Genomic DNA, 14,793 nt, shown 5'->3' on the forward strand with positions numbered 1-14,793 from the left:
GGGCCCAAAAACAAATAAAGCATAAAACTTTTTTTGGATAAAGTTGAGCAAGTTTTAGATTGCAGTCACACAGTGCGGTTTTGCTGTGTTTGCCGCACAGCCAAAAATTGCACTGAAAAACATGCATTTCTCTGCAATTTTTGGCTGTGCGGCAAAAAAAAAAGCAGCAAAGCCAGTGTGAATACACCCTAAATAAAATACTAAAAATAAGCGTTACGTGTGTAGAAGGCATATTCATGGACCCAGAAACAGCCAAGTGTGTGGTTCAATGTAAGTTGTGTCTGATTGCAATATTGTCCCACCAAGCTGCAAGATCACCGTGAATCTATCATGATACAGGCCAAATAAGAACTGAAAGACGAGTACATAGATATGTGTGTAACCATTTTACAAAATTACAGAGAAAGCGACCATAAAAAGACAACTGCTTTCAGAAGACCACCCTCGTAGCGCTCACATCACATTTAATACGCTGGGAGCACTTCCTGACACACCCATAGACATCAGTAGTCAAACTTTGGTCATAAATAGGATAAAATTAAATAAAGGCTAAAGTGACTTTGACCTGACAAAAAAAAAAATATATATTTTTTTTTTTATATTTTTAGATTACGGTCATGATTTTTACATCTTTTCATCACAAACATGGTATGATTATTGTACCACATTTCTGCAAATAGAATTTGGATTAATGGTATTCGAGTTTGTGTGTAAAACTATAACAAAACCACATTTCCATATATTTAAGGAGAACCTTTCACCTCCCCATACATGTGCAGCACATAATGGGGAGGGCTGCACAAACTCTGGGGCACTTTAAATAACGGAGGGAGGTAGAAAAAAAAAATGTAGATATTGGTGCCGATATATTTGGCGCCCGATATTTAAATAACCCCCTGAACAGTCAACGGGGCGTGTACTGGCAAGGGGGCGTGTTACTATGGCTGTGACACTGTCCAATGAGATATGGACAGTATTACATCAAGAGAGAGGAGCGAGTGTGCGCGCCCGCACGTACGCTCTCTCACTCTTCAGCTTTGAAGATCAGTCTTCTGCCGAACTGGCAAAGAGGAGTCCCTCTGCTACGGACAGTGTAAGCGATCCCCAGCTCTTTTAACACGGTCCGTAGCAGTGACACACCCCCTTGCCAATTCGGCAGAATACTGATCTGCAAAGCTGAAGAGTGATAGAGTGCGCGCACTCTCTCCTCACTTTTGATGTAACACTGTCCATATCGGATTGGACAGTGTCACAGCCATAGTAACATGCCCCCTTGACAGAACACGTTGACTGTTAAGGGGGTTATTTAAATATCGGGCGCCAAATATAACGGCACAGATATCTAAATAACGGAGGGAGGAAGAAAAAAAAAATGTAAACATGCCCCAGAGTTTGTGCAGCCCTCCTATTACATGCTAATATATACAAAGGAAGGACCCTTGTAGTTGGTGGGCATATATTTACCTTGAAAAAATTGATTTGCCTACCGGCAAAAGAAGCCCTGTTTTCCAACTCTCAAGATTGAAAATAGAAAATAAAAAATATTTATTAAGTTTATGCAACAAGAACAAACTACATAGACGTAAAAACAAGGTCCAATGCTGACTGCAAATCGGCACAGTGCAGAGTATAAGGAGCCTGGAGTCAACGGCTGCAGCACGTTGCACTCAGCCCACAGTTAGATTAGAGGAGTCAGCAGGACTAGTACTTAAAACAAGGAAGGAAGCCCCCCCGACATGTTTCGCTACGATGTAGCGTCTTCAGGGGTATCGGGGCTACTGACAGCGCGCGGCGAAAAGTCAGTGTTTAAATGTATAGTGGAGTTGCTCCACGTGTTCCCCTGATTGACCGCCGGCCAATCAGAGACAGGGCAGGGGACAAGCCCTCTGATGGATGATGGACGTCCCACGCCACCAATGGCTGACTAGTTCAACTAGCCAATGGGGATAGAATAAAGCGCACAGGCGCATTGAGGTGAAAGCAAGTAAGTTACTGCTAATTGACTACTTGCTATTGACGCGCATGCGCAACAGCAAGAGTAGAGGTGATAGAGAAAACCCCACATTTCAGCGGCTGTCACAGTGAAATTACTGTCATAGTAATAATGGCCAGAGAGGGGGCAACAGTCGAGCCCCCAATTAAGTAGTGGACGTCCCGTATCACAATCGCCGACCACTCAAAACAGCCAGCAAGGTCACAGCAGGCGCACACTTGCATAGGGATAAGATATAAACGTCATTGCGAATGAATGCACGCCAAAACCAGGCCTGCACCCAGACACAATGTAAGGAGATCCAATATGCCGAGGAGCTATATTAATAGCCTGCCAGCGAGAGTAGTAGTGATTTTTGGGAGCGGATGGAGCAACTATATTACTCTGTAGCTAGAGGATCTAATAAAGATAACATAGACACGACTGTGTCAGTTCCTAAATATAGGGCTAAAAATTATGTAGGAGTAGTTGTTGCCTACAAACTAAAGTACATAGATCAGTTGGTAGAATTGATGTAAAAAAATAGAATGAATGTTTGGTTCAAAAGGGGTCCTGTTTAATGAAAGAACAGGTCCCAAGATATCTAATGATCATACATAGTACATAGGCAAAAGTGCCATTTTAGTGGCCGATGGCCTAGACTCGTAACGTAATAGGCGCATATGTTTTCATAAAAACGCAGCATAAGTGAAGCCCTCATTAAGACCTCCTGGGCTAAGAGAGCCCATGCGATGGATCCAACGCGCCTCCTCCTGGAGCAGCTTACGGTCCAAATTACCCGCTCTTGGGCCAAGTTTAACCTGTACGATGCCCCAAAACTGCAACGAACTGATATCTCCATCATGAACATAACGTATATGTCTAGATAGAGGTGTATCCTCTCCATTATTAATGGTGCTGAGGTGTTTGGATATTCTCCTCCTCAGCTCCTGTATGGTCTTGCCCACATAAAACTTGGGACAGGAACATTTGGCGATGTAGACAACTCCCTTACTCCGACAATTAATGAATTGTCTAACCTGATATGTTCTATTGTCGATGGGATTGGTGAACTGTTTGGTGGTAGGCATTAAATGGCAGAAGGAACAGCGGCCACATGGATGAGAGCCTATGACCGATGTCTTCAGCCAATTTTTGGAGACAGTCGATAGTCCAGTATGATGACTATGCACCAAGTAATCACGCAGATTCCTACCTCTGCGGTAAGTGATGGTAGGGACAGAAGGTACAAATCCCAGGAAGTCGGGATCGGACAAGAGGATTGGCCAATGGCGTTCAAGAATTCTACGAACCTGTTGGGAGCCCGTGTCAAAAGTGCCAATACATCTGATACTGGCAGTTCCACAGGACCCAGTGGCGGCAGTAGTGTGTTGTATATTCGCGGATTTGTGTTCAGAAAGTAGATCATTTCTATTAGTGGCTCTTGTGCTGCACATGTATGGGGAGGGGAAAGGTTCTCTTTAACAATGCAGCGTGATCTTAAGGCAACATTTACACGAGCGTAATATACGCGCGTGCTTTTCACGCGTGTCGTACGCACCTATATTACTCTATGGGGCAGTGCAGACAGTGCGTCAATTTTGCGCAGCGCGAGTGCGTTGCGTAAAACTCACGACATGTCCTTTCTTAGGGCGATGTTTGCGCTTCACGCACCCATTGAAGTCAATGGGTGCGTGAAAACCACGCATGCCGCACGGAAGCACTTCCGTGCTAACTGCGTGATTCGCGCAACAGCTGTCAAACTCTGAATATAAACAGAAAAGCACCACGTGCTTTTCTGTTTACAAATATCCAAGCGGAGTGTCAAAATGATGGCGGCGGCTGCGCGAAAAACACGCAGCCGCGCATCATACGCTGCTGACACACGGAGCTGTTAAGTGCCTTTTGCGCACGCAAAACACAGCGTTTTTTACGTGCGCAAAACGCACACGCTCGTGTAAATCAGGCCTAAAGCAGGCGTTTCCAGTCAGGGTTAGGCTACACACGTAACGGATTTGCTGCAGAAAATTCACAGCGAGGAAACTTGCAGGGAAATCCGCACTAAAATCAGGCAGTAACAAAAACCATACTACCTCCCCTGGCACTCATGGCAACGCTTTCCAGGTCCCTGTACACCCCCTGGCCTCCAGCAATGATGTGGAATCATGTGATAGCGACAGGCTTTTATTGTGGTCATGTGTCGACACGTCATCGCTGGAGGGACCAAGAAAGCATTGCACCAGGAGAGACGAGGGTAGTTACATTTTTTTTGAAACTTATTTTACTATCTGGATTTTGCAGCGGATCACATGTGATAAGCCGCAAAAAGCACAAAAATGGAGTTCAATAAGAAAGTCAAAACCAAGTTGGAAAGTCCACGAAGGGAAAGGACATGCTGCACTGCAGGCTAATTTCTGAAAAACGTGGCTGAGATATGTTCAAATCCCATACACTTTGCTGCCACTGTATTCCGCTGCTTTCAGAATGCAAAATCGAGCAACTTTCTAAACTGTCTTCATTAACCCCTTAAGGACACAGCCATTTTTTGATTTTCCACTTCCCGCTTTCCAAGAGCCTTCACGTCTGTATTTTTCCGTCTATAGAGCGGTGTGAGGGCTTATATTTTGCGGGAGGAGTTGTAGTTTCTATTGGTAGCATTTAAAGTACCATATAATGTACTCTGAAACTGAAAAAATTTGCGGGCTGAAATTGGGGAAAAACTGCGATTACTCCATTATTTTTTGGGTTCCGTTTTTAAGTCTTTCACCGTGTGATAAAAACAACTTAAAATTTCGATAGATTTTTTTTATATTTTACTACTTTAAAAAAAATAAAAAAATACTTTGTTAAACAAATAGTTTTGTTTGCCCACATTCTGAGAGCCGTAACTATTTTTCCGTGCATTAAGCGGTGTGAGGGCTTATTTTTTGCGGGACGAGCTGTAGTTTTTATTGGCACCATTTGTTGGTACATATGACTTTTTGATCACTTTTTTACATTATTTTTTTTGGGGAGCCAAGGTGACCCAAAAAACTGCGATTTTGGGCTGTTTACAAATTTTATTTTTTATGGCCTTCACCGTGCGCATTAAAGAACACTATATTGTAATAGTTCAGACTTTTACAGATGCAGCAATACCAATTTTGTTTTTGATATCACTTCTTTTTACACATTCTATTAGTCCCCCTAGGGGACTTGAACCACCGATTGTTAGATCGCTGGTATAATATACTGCAATACTAATGCATTGCAGTATATCGTAATTTTTACAGGCATCTATTAAGCCCTGCCACAGGCAGGCAGAGTGAAGGCAGCCCTGGGGGCCTTCATTGGGCCCCTGGGCTGCCATAACAGCCATCGTCACCCCCCCAATCTCGTTACGGGGGGGGGGGGGGGCAATGAAAAGAGGGGCGGCCCCCTCCGACAGCTCAACGCCTCAGATGCTGCGGTCGCGATTGACTGCAGCATTTGAGGGGTTAAACATCCAGGAACAGCGCGATCACTGCTCCTGGCAGTTAGTCCTGAGTGTCTGTTGTAAAACACAGCAGACACCCGCAGCATGTGGAGCGCGCTCCAAACATCACCCCAAGAGGTACCGGTGCGCTAAGGGGTAAAAGAAAAAAACAAATGAAAAAAACAAAACAAAACAAAAACAACTTTCTACCAAATGGCTGCTGTAGTCTAATTCCTGTACAAAGATGGTCTCCTGCAAATTCTAACTCAAATCCATCAGTCCAATGCTACTGATGACTGACTGACCTGCCCCCACCCCCCTTCTCAGTGTTCACCTAAGGCTGGGTTCACACGACCTATTTTCAGATGTAAACTAGGCGTATTATGCCTCGTTTTACGTCTGAAAATAGGGCTCCAGTACGTTGGCAAACATCTGCCCATTCATTTGAATGGGTTTGCCAACGTACTGTGCCGACGACCAGTAATTTACGCGTCGCCGTTTGACAGCTGTCAAACAACGACGCGTAAAATGACTGCCTCGGCAAAGAAGTGCAGGACACTTCTTTGAACGTAATTTGAGCAGTTTTTCATTGAATTCAAGAATAGCTCAAGATTACGGGCGTCAGACGCCTCGCGAGGAGGAGCTTTTACGTCTGTAACGAGGCAGCTATTTTCTACTGAAAACAGTCTGTCTTTTCAGACATAAAAGGAAGCTAGCGTGCACATACCCTTATTCACACTAACATAGCATACATCAGTGTGACAGCCGTTAAAACAGCCGTCACATGGACTCATGTATTCCAATGGGGGCCTTCACACGGCTGTTTCAATGGTCCGTGCAAAGAGTCCGTTGAAAAATAGAACATGCCCTATTTTCTTCAGTTTTCAAGGATACCTCGATAAACTCAAGTCTATGGGGATCTGTGAAAACGGGAGCCGCAGAGGTGCAATTCGGACGTAAAAAAACCTGCAGTTTTTCACTCGTTCGTATGAATCTATCCTTAGGCACAGCAGCAGGGAGGGGGTGAAGGTTGTATACAACAAATCTGTGTGAAGAACCCTATATCTAATAGAAGAAATGTAAATGGGACGAATTTTGTTTTAGAAAGTTCACAATTTATAATATAAAAAAAAAAGTGAAGTTATTATAAACAAACAAAAATAGTTTATTCCATAGAGGAAAAAACAAAATTAAAATAAAACCACACCACACCGATTAAAACAGTCAATAATAATTTATTATGGTTACACATGGCTCGAAAATTTACTTTTACACAATATTTTAGATCGGAAATGTCCCAGTAGGGCTTATAATGTTATAGAAGTTTATCTTCTGCCATATGAAGTCAAATGCAGGAAGATAATCGGTGTTTTAAAAGGGAAAACTCTCTAGCGAGATAAGTGCGATATAGAGCTATTCTTTCTATATTACAGAAACTTACCTTCTTAGCCTTCATTAGAGGCTTGAATGCAGTGATGTTGCACAGGCAATGTTCGCCATGGTTCTAGATGTGGTGTAAGCATGCAGTGATCACATAGAACACAGAACATTATTATTGAGGGATGGTGTCTGTTACTTAATGGAAAATCTTAAAGCATGAGACAGATGTTTGCATTAGTAAAAGGCACAACACATTAGTCCACGGATGGTGTCATTCTTGAAGCTGCTCCTTTCTTTGAAGACGCGGTAACGGTTAGCCTTACTCTAGCAGCACTGTTAATATTGGAAAGACATGGCGAGTTAACTCCAATATTTACGTGCTGCTAAGGCACTGCTGACATTTTCAATGACAAACTGATGACTTCTTTTAGGAAGACGCAATCCTTGTGTTTTGGCGGCAGCACAATATGGCCTGCACCTCTGTGTAATCCACAAACCATTATGTGCTGCTACTGTACGTCAAGGAAAACGACACCACGCTCATCTCCAATCCTTCTAAAGAACAACGAAAATCTGTAAATTAACGTCTCTCTCGCAATACATCTGCTGGCCTGTAAGCCCGAAATACACCGAATTGCAACCAGATGAGTTTGTCTGTTTTTAATACCTGCAAAAGAGGAGAGAGTATTTAACAATTCAACAATGGTCAAGGCTTTTCAAGAAGTGACTGAATGTAGACATAGAACTGGCAAAAAAAAACAAAAAACTGTTTTGCCACAACTTAGTCACTTAATATAAAACTACAGTGGCATGTCTTTATAATTATATCACAAAACTATTGTCAGAACAGACCAGGGAGGTGGGTACTGACTTGACAAGAACCTTTGGCTAGGTCCGCATAGGAGAATGTAGAATTTAACATACGCCAATATAGACTCTACAATTGCAACGCCTTCACAGATGCCTTCTGCAGAGGTCAGGCTGTCATGGCATGCTGGGGCTTGTAGTTTCCACAGTCCGCAGAACGACTGGCCTGCCACGTACAGACAGCTTCCAAACAATTATCCCTATGATAAAAGCTAGGACACAGAACAGAAAGGGTTGTCATGAGGAACTACTGATGGATGTGGTTACAGGCCCGAAGCTCGCACTACTTCTAACTCAAAGCAGCAAGCCATGACTCCCGTGATCTCATGTAAACACAATGTGCCAGCCTGCAAAATAATGTCCTGTTAGATTGTAAGGGGTTATGAGCTGATAACATATCACATATGAACGGCAAAGGCGATTTTATTCATTATAAAGCACCAACAGTTTTTACCACTGAGCCACCGTACAGCCCATAGGTGCTAAATGTGGTGGGGGATCCCCTGCCTCTCTATACAAACTATCGGAGTCACAGAAACAGAGCCGCTCCATGCAAACGCCTTATTGTGGTGGCAGGTAGGTAGGGGGACTGTTCCCCTTTAATAGAAAAATCACATTGAACTTACACCGCAAAGGTTTTACGTAATTCAACAGTGCACGCCATTTGTCCGTTGTGCTTATTCCAGCCTGTTAAAAAAAAAAACAGACTTTAGTAGTGAGGACATATAGTCACTATAACACCGCGGCAAATTAGGCAGCACATCAAGAAAATGCAGGAAATCGGTACTTACCGCAGTAGTAATGGACATGCTGCGGTACTAAAATTACACAACGCAGGTGAATTTCTGGAATTAATTTTTCCACAGAATAGGGATGACATTTGTTAAATCAGACCCACTTTACTGCTACTGTATTCCGCTACGTATTTTCCGTCCGTAATGCCGGACGGAAAATACGCAGCAATTCCATTACATGTGAACAAGCCCTTAAAAGGTTTTTTTTTTCCATCTCAGATTGATGGCCTATCGCTAGTATATTCCATTACTTTACAATCGTGGGAGTCTGATCTATGGAATCCCCACCGATACGGAGAATAAAAGCGCTGCAGATACTTCACTTCTTCCCTGCAGAGCAGAACTCCAGGTCAGGAAACTGCAGCATGGCACCATTCAAGCGAATAGACACAATCTGCATCTCAGGTGGCCGAGAGATCCGCTGTACAGGGAAAACTTAAACGGATGCCATCACTAAACCAGTACTGTAGCCCCTTTATTTTCAGGATCGGTGACTGTGCCAGAGGTCAGACCTCCACCGATGAGAAAATGATGCAATATCCTAGCCATGCCGTCCGTATACGAGTTGAGAATAACCATTTAACTAGTAGTGGATATTTTAAAACCCTCCAAAAAAAAAAAAAGTTGTCACCGGTTAGAAACTTCGGTGCTTGTACCATGTACAGGGCTACATTTTCTCCATGAAGCATGATCTTTTGTTTTGTGGGTGACATTTGTGGATTAAAACCTCTGGCTTGTTAACTTTCGTCAAATTAGAATTTTTCTAGATATTTTGCATACAAAGTTGCATAAAGGTGCTTGAGAACGAAAAGCACTAGGAGGTATTTTTCCTATCGAAAGGGTTTTATATAGTCAGAAAATATATGGTACTCGTAGGTTATCAAGCGTTGCAATTTGCTGGTGAACCGCAAATTACATCATAATTTAACCGCTTGACTGATATATTCGTCACAAGTGCTCAGATTCCAGCAGTTTAACCCATTAGATGCCGCTGTCAATAGCGACATCTAAGGTGTTTGAAGATTGCAAACTGAAGTCCCCCTAGTGGGACAAAAAAATAAGTAAAATAGTTTATGGAAAAAAGAAAAAAAGATTAAATATTTAAAATACATTTTTTCCCCAAAAAGTGGTTTTATTTAGTGTAATAAAGAACAAAAAAAGAAAAAAAAACAAACAAAAAACATATATGTCGTCGCTGTGATCGTAACGACTCAAAACAAAAAAACTTCTAATTTCCCCCATCAAAAAAAGAAATAAAGAGTTAAATCAATAAAGTCCCATGTACCCTAAAATACTACCAATGAAAACTACACCCGTCGCGCAAAAAAAGCCCACATATGGCTACATCTACAGAAAAATGAAATAAAGTTACAGCTCTTGGAATGCGGCAATGCAAAAACTATTTTTTTTTTTGTTTTTTTAAGGGGCTTTTTTTTATTTTGCAAACTTAGGAAAACCTAAAACCTTTAAATATTTTGAATCCCCGTAATCGTGCCGACCCATAGAATAAAGTTAACACGTTATTTGCACTGCATAGTGAACGCCGTAAATTTATAACGCGAAAAATCAATGCTGGAATAGCGGTTTATTTTCAATTCTTTCCTAAAATAAAAGTTAATAAACGCTAAATCAATTAGATGCATCAAAAAAATTTTTTAAAAATACAAACTCGTCCCTTAAAAAACAAGCCCTTATACGGCTATATCTACGGAATAAAAATAAAAAAAAGTTACGTCTCTTAGAATGCGACAAGTGAAAAAACAAAATAATCCTTGGTCATTTACGCGCAAAAAAGGCCTAGTCAAAAGAATTTACTTTGTATAGTGTGTGTATATAGTAGTCAACTCGCAGTTAGCTTGAAGACCTTCTGAGAACGTCACAGTGATCTATCATCAACTATACTGCTCTTTCATAGTAACAGGGAATGAAAGCCAAGCCCACGTCATAAAAATGCTTCATTACAACTTAATAAATAACACATTTATATACCACAACTACACAAGTTTGACGCCCATTCGTGCTTTCATCTCATATTACAGAACCACTCACAAGAAGCCATACTTGACTTCAATCATTCCACAGCCATAGCTCAATCTGCATGCAAGGTAAAGTTCTGTTGACATGGTTTCACAATTGTGCAGGGTAATCTCCCGGTGAATACTTCAAACATATCCATAAGGCCCAATTTACCAAACTGATGCCAATACGGTGTCCTTTTTTTCTGTTTGGGAGAAGTGGCGGCCGAGCATATGCAGTCCCGCCTAATTTACATAAAGCACTCTGGGACCCCCGTTCTCGTACCCATCTGACATGCATCCCCTATTCGGCAGCTTCTATGTACTGAGATACATAGAAGCTGCAAGTGTGAAAGATTTTTTTATTAAAAGTTAATTACAAAAGTAATTTTAATCACCAAATAAAAGCACTTCAATAACGTATAACAAAAATACAGAAAGTTAATTTCATAACCTAATGGAAATTGGCTTTTCGTGGTTACTTTGTCTGAAATTTACATTTAGAATGCTCTGGGCAAGTTCCCTTTGTATGGAGTGCAATTTACCCAGGTAGACTAGATATATGCGAACAGCTCTGGGAAAGTTAGTCTGAATTTGTTACCTGTAACATACACCTGAATTGTGAAAAAAAGTCTACCCTCTAGGCGACAGTGACGATAAAGCCCCTACAAACATCGTCACACCGAAAACTCTTCTAGCATCACAGGTCAATTGTAAGGAATTTGATTTTCTCATCTGCTATACTTTGGATGTGGTTTTATATATTTACCTATAAACGTGCTCCGTACATTAGCTTAGTCTGAAGCTCAGTACGATTTGCTGCACCCAGCTCAAAAACATGGCCTCCAGAACACACACACCTTTTATTCCGAAATGGTTAATTTCATCATCAAATCCAGATCTAAAAACCTTAGCAGATTTAGGTTTCGTGATAAATTACAACTCTTGGTTACAGTCTAAAACGTAATATCATGGAAAACATATACAATTGTTGTGTGGACAGCCAGCTAGCAACAGCATCCCTCCCTCTGACTTGTAGGCCTGCTGTTACTTATAACACACACACACACACACACACACACACACACACACTGTGCTGGGTTACAAAAAGACAGAGGAGTGACAGGACCCATCAACTCGCCGTGGGAACGGGTAAGGTGGTTTTTATTTTTATTGGCGCAAAGGGGGCCTAAACACACACACATTAAATACACATAAAATACCCACCCCAAAAAAACGTTGCCTTCCCGCCAATCATTGCCGTAACGCTAGCCCGGACCCAATTACCCTAATATAGACATGTAATATATTAAAATTTATGGTTGACAATGACGATCAAAAACAAAAGGTCTATTTTAGGGTAAAACTATGTTATTACCAAAAAAAAATACAAAAAAATTGCTGAAGCGTAAAAAAAGCTCATTTTTTTCAAACTTTGGATAAAAATTCTAAAATAGCAAAAAGGATGTGTATAAAAACTATAAAAAAAGAAACCTGCATTGTCTACGGAAAAACATCGCAAAAATCACGTCTTTAGCCCAACAAATAAAAAAGTTATAGCCATTTAACTAACACATGCTAAAAGGTGTCTGGTCCTGAAGGCTCAAAATAGCCCGGTCCTGAACTGGTTAAAACACTAAAGAAAAAAAATAAGAAAAAAAAATAAGAAAAAAAATAAAAAAAAAGTGAAGGCGGCCGAACACATGTTCTGAAGTAAAGTAAAAGAATTTAGATCCTGTGAAGATTTCAAGTCATAAAAAAATAACACCCCTCGTCTGACCACTGGTCATATTGGGCGAATGTATTTGGAATCCGCTTCACAGTTAGGGTATGTGCACACACACTAATTACGTCCGTAATTGACGGACGTATTTCGGCCGCAAGTACCGGACCGAACACACTGCAGGGAGCCGGGCTCCTAGCATCATACTTATGTACGATGCTAGGAGTCCCTGCCTCGCTGCAGGACAACTGTCCCGTAGTATAATCATGTTTTCAGTACGGGACAGTTGTCCTGCAGCGAGGCAGGGACTCCTAGCATCGTACATAAGTATGATGCTAGGAGCCCGGCTCCCTGCACTGTGTTCGGTCCGGTACTTGCGGCCGAAATACGTCCGTCAATTACGGACGTAATTAGTGTGTGTGCACATACCCTTAGAGTATGTAATGCGAAACCTTGATTAATGAACGATTTAGGCCACATCCTTTTTGCATACCACGCCCCTTATTTGGATGCTACGCCAATGCATTAACCCCTTAACGACATATCACGTACGTGATAGCCGTTAAGGGGAAGTAGGGAGCGCGCTCCATACTGAGCGGGTGACTGGTGTTATACAGCTGACACCTCACTGTAACGGGTGGAATTAAAGATTACTTTGATTCCACTCAATTAACACCTTAAATCCCACGGTCAATCGTGACCACGGCATCTAAATAGTTCTAATCAGGGAGGCCCCCTCAAACATGCCATCGCGCCCCCCTGTGATGGGATCGGCCAGTGACTATGGTTGTCGTGGCAGCCTAATGAAAGGTCTGCCATCTTTTAACTCCTTTGAAGCCCTGCTGCTGGCAGGGCTTCAAAGGAGACTCAGTATGTTGATATCACTAGAAGTATCACGATATACTGCAGTATATCATGCAAGCAATCCAATGATCGCTGGTTCAAGTCCTCTAGGGGACTAATGAAAAAAAAGTAAAACCGTTGAAAAAAACCAAAAACAAAACACCTTTTTTCCCTAAGGCATTGTTAAAAAGAAATAAAGTAGTTAACATAACTGGCATTACTACGTCCGTAAAATTCCAAACTATCACAATATAACAAGGTCGTAAAATATACATACACGTTTTTTTGACACCTTAGCTCTCAAAAAATGGAATAAAAAGTGATGAAGAAGTCACATGTCCCAAAATGGTATCGGTAAAAACTACCTGCAAAATTTAAGCTTTCACACCGCTAAAGTCATGGAAAAAAACCAAAAAGTTATGGCTCTCAGAATATGGCAACAAAATATTTTTTTTGGGGGTAAATAGTTTTAATTTTTAAAAAAGTGTTAAAAACAAACATATAAAATTGGTATCGCCGTAGGTGAATATGTATTTTTCACTACCTGATTGACGCTGTAAAAACAAAAACGCACCCAAAAAATTGAGTATGGCGATGTTTTTTGCCCATTTCACCCCACAAATATTTTTCCTCCAGATTCCCAATACATTATTCAGTACAATAAATGATGCCATGAAAAACTACAACTTGTCCTACAAGAAAATGTCAACTAAGCAATAAAAATGTTATGGATTTGGGGGGGGGGGGGGGGAACAAAACAAACTCAAATTGGTCTGGTCTTTAAGGGGTTAATATTTATCCCTTGAGCCTGCTGTATACTGCTGTAAATGTACCTCCTGACACTGCCCCCCACACAGTATATTGCCCTCATAGTGCTCCCACCACAGTAGTTATGCATGGCTGCCCCCCCCCACACCTCAATGCCGCAATGGCAGCCCCCCCCCCACACCTCATAATGCCGCAATGGCAGCCCCCCCCACACATCAAAATGCCGCAATGGCAGCCCCCCCCACACATCAAAATGGCGCAATGGCAGCCCCCCCCCCACACATCAAAATGCCGCAATGGCAGCCCCCCCCACATCAAAATGCCGCAATGGCAGCCCCCCCCCACACATCATAATGCCGCAATGGCTGCCCCTCCAGTAGAATGCCGCAATAGCAGCCCCCCCCACTAGTATAATGCCCCCATAGCTGCCCCCCACACTAGTATAATGCCCCCATAGCTGCTCCCCACACTAGTATAATGCCCCCATAGCTGCCCCCACACTAGTATAATGCCCCCATACCTGCCCCCACACTAGTATAATGCCCCCATAGCTGCCCCCACACTAGTATAATGCCCCCATAGCTGCCCCCACACTAGTATAATGCCCCCATAGCTGCCCCCACACTAGTATAATGCCCCCATAGCTGCCCCCACACTAGTATAATGCCCCCATAGCTGCCCCCACACTAGTATAATGCCCCCATAGCTGCTCCCCACACTAGTATAATGCCCCCATAGCTGCTCCCCACACTAGTATAATGCCCCCATAGCTGCTCCCCACAATAGTATAATGCCCCCATAGCTGCTCCCCACAATAGTATAATGCCCCCATAGCTGCCCCCCACAATAGTATAATGCCCCCATAGCTGCCCCCCACAATAGTATAATGCCCCCATAGCTGCCCCACAATAGTATAATGCCCCCATAGCTGCTCCCCACAATAGTATAATGCCCCCATAGCTGCCCCACAATAGTAT

At 42.3% G+C, this 14,793-nt stretch overlaps 1 long non-coding RNA gene across 1 annotated transcript in view; it reads right to left on the bottom strand.

The window, feature by feature from the left end:
• Positions 1–6,641: 6,641 nt before the first annotated feature.
• Positions 6,642–14,793, bottom strand: part of LOC142740631 (uncharacterized) — a 35,527-nt gene continuing 27,375 nt past the window's right edge. Inside the window, exons 2-3 of the long non-coding RNA XR_012880822.1 lie at positions 8,300–8,360; positions 6,642–7,473 (exon numbers count right to left, since the gene is read on the bottom strand). This is a non-coding gene — a long non-coding RNA (uncharacterized LOC142740631). The remainder of the gene's footprint in view (positions 7,474–8,299; positions 8,361–14,793) is intronic.

This window comes from Rhinoderma darwinii, chromosome 2, assembly GCF_050947455.1.
Source record: "Rhinoderma darwinii isolate aRhiDar2 chromosome 2, aRhiDar2.hap1, whole genome shotgun sequence".
NCBI lineage: Eukaryota > Metazoa > Chordata > Amphibia > Anura > Rhinodermatidae > Rhinoderma > Rhinoderma darwinii.